This window comes from Armigeres subalbatus, chromosome 2 (assembly GCF_024139115.2).
Source record: "Armigeres subalbatus isolate Guangzhou_Male chromosome 2, GZ_Asu_2, whole genome shotgun sequence".
Taxonomy (NCBI): Eukaryota; Metazoa; Arthropoda; class Insecta; order Diptera; family Culicidae; genus Armigeres; species Armigeres subalbatus.
In genome coordinates, this window is record NC_085140.1 from 65,889,408 (window position 1) to 65,900,299 (window position 10,892).

The 10,892-nt window shown below is 38.8% G+C and overlaps 1 pseudogene; it reads left to right on the plus strand.

The window, feature by feature from the left end:
• The first annotated feature begins 8,722 nt into the window (after nt 1–8,722).
• On the plus strand, nt 8,723–10,242 carry LOC134214473 (mitochondrial import receptor subunit TOM20 homolog; annotated as a pseudogene).
• Nucleotides 10,243–10,892: the final 650 nt, after the last annotated feature.

Consider the following 10,892-nt stretch of genomic DNA (forward strand, 5'->3'; position numbering starts at 1 on the left):
TGACTCGCTAGTATAAGCTTGCAATATCTCCTGATTAAAAGATATCCCCTCTCTTCTATATAAAGGGGTATTAACAAGGTATTCGAGCCATGATTTCACTACAGATTTCTTGACGAAAACAGAGAAGTAGTTTGATTTATGAGTTAAGTGCCACTTATTACACACACATTGACCGTATAATCATCTTCTTACTTATGGGGAAGCACTCGAACCATCTCATCTACATCTACTGGAATACTAATCACCTGGCCAATGGTCGTGCAGCTTCTTGAAATTTTGGAAAATATTGCTAAAAATCGAAAATATCGCGAATAATTATATTTAAACCTTGCGCTTGTCGCAGGCGGCGAATCTGCATAAACGGCAACCGCGGTGAAATAAGTCGCTCGCTAATTGGGTCCAGAGGTGGAAGATTCGGTGGATAGTCAGGATACGTGAACCCGTTGGATTTGGACAGATTTGGCACCAAACCCCGCTGCATACTACTGCGGCAAGTCTGGCATGCCTTGAACCCAGAAACTGATTCAAAATGACCAGCATCAAGTAGCAATCTTCCAGCCGCCTCAGTGATAAGCTTCAAATCGTTTATAAACCAAAGCCGGTCACAAACACTGCACACAGCCCCAAATTCATTTTTAATGAACCGATTATGGAACTCGCGATCGGCTCTTTCGAAATTGGGTGTATCATCTGCAAAATAGTATTCATTATATCTACCACACTATTGACAACACAAAATTCTCATTGAACTCACACTGACTTGCGGATCCAGCAATTTGATCAGTCTCGTTCTCCAATGAACGAGGTGGAACAATTTCTGTAATATTCAGTTAGTAATTCACTCAATGCTCACCATTTCGCAAACAATAATACAATCACATTTTAAATCTAGCAAATGACTTTATAGTGCATAACAAATAGTAAAATTTACTATTTCGGAAATATTTATACGAAGTTCAAAAATACTTACCGTGGCTTAGAAATTGTTCTGCAGCAAGGCCCAGTTCGACATTACTCTGGTTGATAGGCGGAACCGTATCTATAGAAACATGTAAACAGTGTTGAACAAAACCCTCAATAGCATTTGTTACATCATATGTAACTGCACAAAATAAATTCAACTCTCCTCTTCTTGTATATTAAATAATATAAATGGGTTCAAGTTTTCTTACTGACGATTTGCAAATAGAGATGAATGAAAGTTAGTTAGTTATATAGGAAACAAAGAACTATTTTAGTTAATAGATTCCAGATTTCCTTCATAAATTCATAACTGTCATAAAAAAAATCAACTTTCAAATATCGACGAATTTTTGCATAACATAGATTTGTAACCGCGCTGCATCAGGATGTTTGAGCGCCAATACATTTTGAATTTCAAGATAGTCAATAAGTATGATGACCACTACTTTTTGAGGTTTTTAAACCCCACCTCCCCCTTCTTCAAATTTTATACCGAATACTTGCATTGTCAAAAAATTTTGAACCACCTCCCACTTATTTTTAAATGCTCAAATCTATACTGTTTTTCGTAAACTTATAACAAAATGAAAAAAGGAGCATTTGTATAATGCAAGTTTTACATTCCACCGTCAGTGGCGGCTTCCATTAGCTTCTTGACTGTAATTGGTTACTGTTCTTCTTTCTAAAAAATATGTTAAAAATCAGAAAACCTTCATTGATATTATTTGTTAAACTGCCAACTGCATTGTAAACATGTTATAATTAACAAATAAGCAAATTTAGCAAAGTGCAACAATAAGGATTTTTTCGTCCATATACACACGTGGGCAGATTGAAACCATTGATATGCACAGTCAGCGAAAGCTAAGTTAAGCATATACACACATGGGCGGATAGATATTTATTCAATTCATCGATCCAACTCCAATTATATATTAAACTTTATTGTATGAGTTATTTATCATATTATCGATTATAATTAAAATTATTCCCTTTCTGTACAAATTTGTTGTACAAGGTCAAAATTACTCAAAAGTCATCAACAGTTTCATATTAAACTAAATAAACATATATTAACTCACCATTGAACGACAGAGTAACATCTTGTGAGATGTCATCGATGGAGACAGCAACAAACATAACCGGATCAACGCTTCTGCCCGGCATAGGCTCTAGAGCAACGACCAAACTCGGTCCGGAACTTTCTTCTACTGACGTATCAACATTACTTTTCACTCGTTTCTTTCGCAACCTGTACTGCTTCATGCGTTCGGCATTAGTCAGTGCAGGCCTCGCTAACACTTCCACTTCCTCTCCTTTCTCCTGCATCTCACGCTTCCGTTTGCGGTGCACCGCAAGGTACTTCGCTTGTAACTGTTGGGACATTCTGTACACGAACACTCGCCAACTTTTCAAGTCAAACTGGACAGCACCTGTATGACTACACATTTTATTTATATCAACACATTGGTTCTTGTTAGTCCCTCCTATCTCGTAAAAATCAACGATAAATTTTGATGCCAGGGCAACAACGCGGTGTAAATAAAGTTAGGCCCCGCCTTTTGTTAATTCGTTGTAGCAGCATATGAACAAGCTGTTAAAAATATCAGCACCTCATGATTTTTCCAATATAGCATAGGAAACCAGAGGCCGGGGCCGAAGCTCCGCCTTTTTTAAAAACAACACCAATGTAACCCACTTGTTGGCTCCACCTTTACATTAACCAATCAAGCGAAAATAATTTGTCATAATTTCTTCAGTATTGCATAGGAACCCAGACGGCGGGTTCGAAGCTCCGCCTCGTCTTGATGATGATGTCTTCAGCATAGCATAGGAACCCAGAATTGTTGGCTACACCTTTATCTTTGAATCTCTGAGAGATCTGAACTTTTTTCCGTATCGTACAAAGAAAAATTTGCCCGCCAGCGACAGGAAGGATAGTGGTGTCGTCTCTAAAAGTCAAAGAATTAAGCAATGTAAAGCAATGTAAAAATATTACTTCAAGCTCTATGGAGCGCGGCTTCGGTGAGCAGATTCTCGCTGTAGATGCAGTGATGCAATGATCATTGATGATGATGACGGTGACTGTACCGGTGGAGAGATCTTGCTTTGCGTGACTTTAGCAGGTAGCAGTGCATGTTTTGTTCATTTGAAGGTGAAATATTGGAGGAATGAAATTTTGTGGAATGGAACAGGAAGATAATGGAAGGAATATTTTGATTTTCGTTCGCTTGATGTGCGAACATTACGCAATACACATATGTTTTGAATGAGCACAAGTTTTTTAATTTTTTCATTCTTATCATTGAATAAGTCAAGTTTTCATTTGTTTCGAGAATCGAAAACCCGAAATATCTCATACGGAGAAAAAATCAAGCTTGTTTTCTTAGAATGATTTAATTATTACATACAACACAGATAGACAAATCGTACCACAGGGAAGTTGCACTTTGTGTGGCCATTTGCGCCGTTTAATATTTTAATGTTTCAGCGGAACAAAGCAGAACGGAAATTAAATTAAATTAACTCTTCAATCCAGACATTTTTTCTTCGTCCTAAGAAGGACGGTTCTGAATTTCATTGCCATGAAGCTGCTACTTTCTCAATTCTTTTTCTTCCACATTGAAGGTAAAAATGTGGTAGTGCTCTTAATCGCTCAGCCGTAGCGAAGATGCCGGCGGCGGTAGCGCTACCATGTGGCTGTTGTACTGCTGTTGCTCCTGTTGGGATTTTCATTGCTCAACCGCAGCTATTATTCCGACTGGATTGCCGGTGCCCAACAAATAAGAAAAAATATGATGATGATAATATCCCGTTGGAAGTTCTGAACAGAATGAGAAGGAATAATTGCGTCACCCGCTTTATGGCTTATTTTGGTGCGCAGTTGCAGCTTATCCGCTAGCGTCTGCACCCATCAGAATCAAGCGAACAAATGACGCGAGGAACAAGCGGCACCCATATTTATAGGTTTCAGTGCAGTCAATGTTTTGCTTCGAAAACAGTTTTAGGCCTATTGAAACAAGTTTTTCGGGTCATATCAAGTATGAATATGAAAGGCATACTTGAGATCTGTCGATTAAGGGGTTTTACGAAGAGATCCGTTCACTAGGACAAACGCTATTATCATTCAAAATCTTTCAACACAGCGTAACGCGGTCGATTTAGAAATATTGAAATGACACCCGGTATAGTGAAGAGAGACGTAAGTCCTACGTCAAAAAAAAAATATCTTGAGCCCGGATTCCCCCACTCGGCTGAGTCGGTCTGGTGTATACGCAACCCTCGACCTATACATAATCAACATGAACGACCACGTCTCGCAGCTGGTCGTCTACCATGAGCTCAGTTCGGATCACTGCGTCGACAACACCATCAATTACGAGGTGCGTCCGGAGACGCCGGAAAGTCTCGATCGTAGGCAGTTTCAGCGTACTTAAGGTACGCTGCAATCGAATCACAAAAATTATCAAGGCCAGAATGGTGGACCTCAAAAATAAAGACTTCTCGAATAAGATCCGCACTCTCCCAGATTATACTAAGACGTTCTGGAAAATGACCAAACTACTAAAATCCAAACCTCGGCCCATTCCACCTTTGATCCCACTAGACAATAATGGCTCAAAGGATCGCTTGATAACTCCTGCAGAGAAGGTCGCTGAAATAGGTCGTCACTTCGTCAGCGCACACAATCTTGGGCAGAACATCGTCAGTCCACACGAAGTCCTGAATCTCGAGCTCAAACACATGAGTGCTCCGTTCTTTGAGCACCTCTCGCTGATCTTCAATCAGTGTCTCCGGCTCAGCTACTTCCCATCGTCCTGGAAGTCAGCGAAAGTCATCCCCATCCGGAAGCCTGAGAAGGATCCTTCCTCCTCCAAAAGTTATCGACCCATCAGCCTTCTCTCAGGGTTATCCAAGCTATTCGAGAAAGCTATTCATCACCGGCTTCTTAAGTCTGCCGAAAATTTCAACATCTTGCTAGAAAAACAGTTTGGTTTCCGACGCGGTCGGTCAACTGTACACCAACTGACTCGAGTTACCAACGTCCTCAGATGGAACAAGTTTGTCTCAAAACCATCCGCTATGGCCTTACTCGATGTCGAGAAGGCATTTGACAATGTATGGCATGATGGCCTGGTGTACAAACTACAACGCTATAATCTTCCCAGCTACCTGGTGAAAATCATCAACAATTACCTGTCTGCAAGGACATTCCGGGTCTCAATCAGCGGAGCGAGTACCAATGCGCACAACATCGTCGCAGGCGTCCCCCAGGGCAGTATCCTCGGGCCCCTGCTTTCAACCTGTTCACCTCCGACATGCCAGAATATCCAGAAGGCGGTATTCTGTCGCAGATGACACCTCCATTGTCTACAACGGTAGAGTGATCAGAGCGCTAGTGGCAAAACTCCAAAGAGGCTTGGATGCTCTGACAGAGTACCTCACCAGCTGGAAGATCTGTATCAACGCGGCGAAAACCCAGGTCATCATTTTCCCCCACTCTAAATCCCCTAAACTTGTTCCGCCTGGGGACTGTAAAATCATCCTCAATGGCACGACTGTGGAATGGGCCAATGAGGCCGACCACCTTGGCTTGACCCACGACAGCAAGCTTATTTTCAGGCAACAGGTTGACAAGACGGTGACACCGTCTGGCTGGGATAAAAACCTTACATGAACAATTTGGTGAGTGTAAAAAAAAGTTTGGGGTCCATTGCCTGAGCTCGGACCAAGAAGCGCTTAGAGCGCTAGTTCCAATCTAGGTTATCAAATTATTATTGTAAATATTAGTGTAAATAGTTAGTTAGGTTATCAAATTGTAAATTAACTAATGCCTCCTCAAGGTTAACATGTAAAATTAGAACTCAAAAAATTATCTTTACAAAACAAACAAGAAAAAAATGAAGATGAAGGGCCAGGTGGCCAAACACTTAAACTGAAACACTGTTGTATGAACACAAAAAAAAATGAAAATAAATTGAATTTAAGTTAAAAAAAACATAAGTCTTTGGTCAAGGGGTTGGATGATTGGTAGGGGATGTGGTTTAGGAATATCACCATAAGCAAATGATATAAAAATTATGAACAGACGAGACGTGAGAAATCATGCTAAGAAATTTATGTTACAGCATTGTGGATTTTCGTGGGATGGGGCTAAGCTATTCGGTTAAAGTTCTATTGTTTGCTCTCTGAAAGGAAAAGAAGAAAAAACATATTAAAAGCCCCCCTCCCCCTTTTTGTTTCTAATTGTAATTATTGAGTAATATAATAATACTAGCTGTATGTACCCGGCCTTGCTCGGAGTTGCCAGTTTAATTCGCAGTTTTTGAAATTGGAAAATGAATAAACCAATTGGTCAACAGGATAATTGTGGTCTCTTATTCTACTTCATCATTTGATAAAAAGAAGGCAGATTTCATTTGAAAACATTGACTGATTTTCAAAAAGGGATTAAACCCAAAATCGCCTTATTCCGGCCAAACGTCTATTTTTAAAGAAGAAAAATATCCATCGATGCCTTATTCCGTCTATTTTAAAGAAATGATCACATTCACCATCCAGAAGGAAACACTTTAATCATTGCTTTTCACTGGGTGAACCATGATTTCGATGAAGTGTTGAGTTGATCTATAACTACCTACACACTTAATTTTTAACCGGGATCTCAGCAAAATGTTAAACTTTACTGAGATTCGCACAGCCGTGCCCCAGCAAACTTTTTTTTTGCCGAGATTTCTGTCAACATTGCTCAAAAAAAATCAGCTAATATTTCACCGAAAATCAGCTAACAAACGTAATTTTTGTTGAAATATCAGTTTTTTTATTTTGCTGGCGCACGGCTGTAGGGATTTTTGCCGTGCTGCAGAAATAAAAACTAAGTGTGTAAACAATCAACTCCACCAGACCCACCCCTTTTCCCCTTTTCCATCCTTAACCCACTATCGTCGTCTCCTTAATATGAAGAATGTGTGCTTCATCACCATCGTGTTTCGCCTTCTTAAGAAAGAGAATGTTTGTTCCAAATTTGGTTGAAATCGGGCAAGGGGTACAGAAGTTGTGTTGGAGCATTGGATCATTGCATATCTTGCTTTTATTCATTAATCTTTAATCATAAGCATATAATTTTTATACCTTTCAAAATTTGGATTAAAGGTTACTCGATTATGGATCATTATGCAAATCATTCAATTTGATCATTCATAATCATTAATCATATCGATCGTTAATCATTAATCATACACATAGTGTGTCAATATTTAATACGATCGGTAATCGTTAATCATACTCCACCGTTTTGCCTTTCTCGTACAACAAAGTTGTACCTGAAAGGCTTTCATTTCACTCCCAAAACGTACTTTTTATAGAGCGCTTGTAGACCCATAGTATTATATACCATTCGATTCAGCTCGACAAACTGAGCAAATGTCTGTCTGTCCGTGTGTGCGTCCGTGTGTGTGTGTGTGCGTATGTGTGTGCACATTGAAACATTAGACAATTTTTCTAGTACTAAACCTGAATCGAAAACAAGTTGCATTCGATGGGGAATGTTTTCTTCTTGTTCGCTATTGAATTTCATAATGATGGCACGGCTCAAAAAATAGTAAATATTCAAAGAGTTATGAGACATCATTATTTCGTAACAAATAAGCTATCGATTTTCTAGGTTATGTTCTCCCAAGACACAATTTATTCGAAACCGGCACACTGACAGCATAGAATACACAGCTTACACGGAAGAAAAAAAAATCACAAAGAAACATAGAAACCCATTAATGAGTTAAAAAGTACCTATTTTAAGATTTCATGTATACACTGAAAATTCTAGTTTATTTTTTCAAAATGACCTAAGAAACATATTTTCATGAATGAATTTTAATATTGCGATCAACAGACCAATATGATAGCATTTGATTGCGGTACACAAATTAATTCATGAAAAAAAAAGGTGACATATGTTCTTTTTAAAAGTTAAGCGTCATTTCTGCCATTTCTTTCCCCTATGGGCCGATGTGAGCAGTGAGAAGTGAAAAGTGAGACGTGAGAAGTGCGAAGTGAGGAGTGAAAAGTAAGAAGTAAGAATTGAAAAATGAGAAATGAAAAATCACCAGATGATCCGAAATGAAAACAAAAATGTTTTTCCAAATTTAATCTAGACTATCCTTTGAAAGAGTTGAAATTTTTTTGCTAATATTTTCAAATGGATATAATAGAAAAACGACGCATCCCACAAAAAGTGTTGTATGGGTGACCATCGCAAAATCAGTCAAAATTTCTAGTGAAAATATCGGAAACAATCCAAATTGAGCCCTACACTGAAAAAAATCAGTTTAAAATTTTAAAGTCGATTTGCGAAAAAATGCTCTTTTTTATTTAAATGAAATTTTGTCTCAAGATAGGTGATTATGTTCCCTACCAACCGTCCATACATCGCAAGCTGGGCACTCTTAAGGAAAAAAAGTTTTTCTAACGAAAACTTTTTCTTGTCGGAATTATTTTCAGTGTATTTTCATCTGAAACTAAACCAATGAAAGCCATCGTTATAGCAGGAACTAATAACCGGGACCAGACACTCGGGATTTTCCCGTGTTGCGTTCAAGTTTCAATCGGTGTGTAGGAGTCCTAGGTATACAACTGAAAAGACACTAACCAGATGCTGTCAGTCATCATTTTCCGCATGATTATTTTTCCGTGCACGCATAACTGACAGCATCGATGTTTTGTTTTTGTTTTTTTGTCTGCTCTGATCATAAATATTTAAATAAGTTCTGTTAAAATTATAAAGTGAGATGAACTTGATGGTTCTTAGTTCCTGCTAGTGCCACCGTGAAGCTAATCGTTGAGATGGAGATTAGTAAAACTACCATCGGGATTGCAGCCGGCGTGACCGGAACGCTGTTCCTGGGCTACTGCATCTACTTCGATCACAAGCGCCGCAAAGATCTGGACTTCAAAAAGAAGCTGCGAGTGAGGAGGTTAGAAGTTCATTTCGTGGAGAAAAGCAGGAAAATTTCTTCGCTTTTCGACCTCTCTCTCGTTCGGAATTAACGTGCTAGTGCCACCGTGAAGCTCGGGTCCGGAATCGTTGAGATGGAGATTAGTAAAACTACTATCGGAATTGCAGCCGACGTGGAACGCTGTTCCTGGGCTACTGCATCTACTTCGATCACAAGCGCCGCAAAGATCCGGACTTCAAAAAAAGCTGCGAGAGAGGAGGAAAGCGACGAAGGCTGTTTCGGCTGCTGGAGGGCCACGGACGACGATGCACAACATGGCAGACCATGAAGAAGTGCCAGATTTTTCCTCCAGGAAATTCAGATGGGCGAGGCCCTCATCTCTTCCGGTGACATCGAGAACGGTGTCGAGCATCTGGCTAACGCAGTGATCGTCTGCGGCCAACCGGCACAGCTTCTCCAAGTCCTCCAACAGACCTTGCCAGCCCAAGTGTTCACACTACTGATCAATCGTATGCGTCAGTAAGGCGGCGGACAGGGCGGAAGCGATAGCGAGAGGGCCAGATTGCAAGAAATGAACGACGATCTGGAATAGCTTGGAGTGTTCATAGTAGTAGCAACAGACGGAGACTGGAGATACCAAATACAAACAGAGAAATCCTAGAGTACAGCTTCGTCTGCGGTTATCGCCCACGCAGTTTGATGTATCGAATCACACAATAATTATAGAAAGAAGTAAACTAAATCACCCTGTCCATGGATAAGGGGCTTGACGTTGATATTTCAAGTGTCTTAAAAAGATTTTTATTTTATTTTTATTTTTGTTGTTTAATAGAGTGCTTTTTTCAAACAAAGGTTAAGTTCAACACTAAATTAAAAAAATAAAGATATTTTTCCATTTTTTATATCTCCTTCACAAGAATATCGTTATTTTAATGGTAATGGTTTGAAAATAAGCTCCGTAGAGAAACTTTTATCACATCTTACTTAAATAAGGTCAACAGTTATACCAAACACTTGAGGTACCATGCCTCCAAGTTAACTAATGGTTAGTGTCGCACGATCTAACAACAACTGCCTCTTGGTAAATTTGGAGGTGCCGGCAGGGCTCAGTAGGGGTCTAACTAACATAACTCTAATACTAACAAGATCCTGAAACAAACGCTTATCCAAATAGCATACATCTATTTATACTTGTAGTAGTAGCTAACAATAATTCATTTTGTACCCGTATAGCTGAAGTAGAATTTTAGTAGTGAAAAGTAGAATTTGTAGATTTACTAATTTGGCATTGGAGATAGTGAATGTATCTATTATATCTTCTCGATAATCTATTTATTTTAGTCTCTCTAGCTGCATGGATCAACGCAAAAAAACTGTTTCTCTCTTCCTTCTATTAGGTTAGTTAGAGAAATTAGCGGATATATAGGGGACATGACTTAGTGTTTCTCGTATTAAGATAAATTCGCTGACCTTTACCTTATAATAAAATAAATGACCGATAGTAAAATAAATGACTGAAATTTAAAGATATCAAATAAATAATAAAAAATAAATACATGACCATCGGTGGACAGAAAGACAACAGACAGAGTTCTGTATAGAATAGTTAATTGAGACCATTGCACTCACAAGATAGAGTATAACTAGTACCACTATTATTGCTACAAGACTAATAACTTGACCACTTACGGAAATGAGGATAGACCATATGATGCGTTCATCCACTATTATATTGAATATTGTATACCCTGAATCTGAATAACTGAATTTTAGACCTCATTATTTTAATAAATAATAAAGGTTTGAATATTAGAAAAGGAATAGAACTTGACCAAAAAAAGCAATTACGGAACAACTGGACAGAAATTTTGTATAATGATCACTATTAGACTACTGAAACTTTAACATATGACATAACTGTGACTGATAGGATACAATTAACTCGACGACGTATTGACAAACATCCGATACTCA